The sequence below is a fragment of the Glandiceps talaboti genome, chromosome 10, assembly GCF_964340395.1.
Source record: "Glandiceps talaboti chromosome 10, keGlaTala1.1, whole genome shotgun sequence".
Taxonomy (NCBI): domain Eukaryota; kingdom Metazoa; phylum Hemichordata; class Enteropneusta; family Spengelidae; genus Glandiceps; species Glandiceps talaboti.
This window is the reverse complement of record NC_135558.1, coordinates 13,970,190-13,972,500: the sequence shown is the minus strand read 5'-3', so window position 1 is coordinate 13,972,500 and position 2,311 is coordinate 13,970,190.

The window sequence follows — 2,311 nt, the reverse complement described above, 5'->3', positions numbered from 1 at the left end:
AAGTTAAAGGGAAACACCACTCCAGGAAAAAATGCATTTCCATAAACTCTGGGTCTGTAGAGTGAGTCATGCCATAATGTGACATCGCCACCATTACGCGTGATTTCAGAGAAACGTCAATTTGAACTTCATTTGGGGATTTTTGCTGTGGGCCACGTACATTGCTGCATGGAAATCAACAGAAATGTATATGTAATAGGTGACCAATGAATAGTTATGACTCCTAAGTGCTTAGTCTTTCACTGATAACGCCATGAATAAGCTTAAGGATTTCCGTTCACACTTTTATAGACTGCATGTGTAGCTCTATTGTACGTGTTCTAACCTTTTTCTTAAAAAAATTTTACTCTAAGAGTCCATTTTGGATTAGTTCACAATTAAAAATGTTTTGTATATCGACAATTTCTAACGCGTGCGCATGCGTGTGTATATCTCGCTCTCTCTGTGTATTCTGTATGCATTGTATGCATATGCATGTATGTATGTATGTATGTATGTATGCATGTATGTATGTGACTTTGTGTTTGTGTTTGTGTTTGTGTATCTAGAAAAAAAACTAACGTGACAGTAAATACATCTGTTGACAAATATATAGGAAATGCAGGAAATCGAAAGAAAATATTAAATGTAATGAAACATTTTGAGCGAGTTTTCATTTCTCACATCTTTCGCTGAAAGGTTTGGATTTTCTATGAAAATATTTTTTTTTTAAATGAGGAAAAAATCTATACCTCTGTCTCTTATAGAACCAGGTCTAGGTTCCCTTGATGTGAATTGATCATTACACACAATAACAACCAAACCCCGTCTAAGTGGATACTTGTTACCTGTGCGACGAGTGGAGGCGGGAATATTTTTCGGCGATGCATGTCGTCGCTGCTGCGTCTGGTATTTACGAATCGCTTGGATACCCTTCTCGCAAACTTCCTTCGGTGGCTCTCGCAGGTCGTTCCCTCTGAGATTCAGATCACCAAGCTTACTTAGCTCTATACATAGCGATGTCGGTAATCTGACTAACTTGTTGTTGGATAAATTCAGCGAAACAAGGCATCGGTTGCCGTATATCTCGGGGGGTATGTCGGATATTTTGTTTCCAGACACGTCTAGCTCGCTGAGGTCGCGGAGTTGTGCAATGGATGCGGGTATACGATCGACGCTGCACGTACCGATGTGTAACTTCTCGAGGTTTTTGATAAGGCAAACTTCTTCTGGGAAATTTCTGAAGCTGTTGTTGGATAGAATCAAAACGGAGAGATTAGCCAGTCCCTTAACTGCTGGACTGACTTCAGTCAGCTTGTTAAAGGACAGGTCAAGACTGCGGAGTTGATTCAACTCACATATAGCCACGGGAAAACCTTCCAGGCAATTCTTACGAAGCTCAAGTACGCGTAAAGATTTAAAAGTCGTAATAGCTGCCGGTAAAGCTGTCAGTCTGTTCTCGGACAACCTAAGAATATCTATTTTAGGTTGGCTAAACACTTCTGCAGGCACTGCGTTAAGGTTTCTTCCGTTCAAATCTAATACCAAGTCTCCATTTTTGTCGCGACGAGGTTTGATCGCCGTGGCCATCTTTGTTGTTGTCGTCACTGCATATTTGTATGCTGATAGTTGTGGTATAGTATGGCGACCGTAGATGGACTTTGAAGAACAATACGTTAGTGTGGCCTTGTCTTTTTATCTCATCGATTGAGAAATGCAGCTGATCTTTTTGTATTAACGGCAGTTGATGCAAATATTTATTCACCGGACAATTCATAACTCATGTGTTACACATATGTTACAATACCGAGACCTTTACTAAGGTCTCAGACTACACAAATAAACTATGTCTGTTGTTGTTGTTGTTGTTGTTGTTGTTGTTGTTGTTGTTGTTGTTGTTGTTTTTGTTGTTGTTGTTTGCTGTATCTGCATTTGCAAATTTTCGTGAAGTTGGTGATATGTACACAAGTTGGTAATATTGGAGTCGGTCACGTTGAAGTCACATTTACGTTGGTGACGTTTACACATGGTCACGTTTACATATAGCCGTCACGTTGAAGTTGTTCACCTCACTGTTGGCATCCCTCTGAACTTAGGCGGAAGTGACGTATGAGACTTGCCAGTCAACTTCCGTTAAACGTACAATAGAAGCAGCCAACAATACATTTAACGGAAATACCCACGCAAGTCCATGACGTCACTTCCGCCAAAATTTGGATCGATGCCAACTCCGTACAGATAAGTGAAAGTGAATGAATCCAAAGTATTTTATCTTATTTAACATCCATGTTTTTATTTGTGAAGTGAAATGACAAGGTTTCCTTCCCTTTTA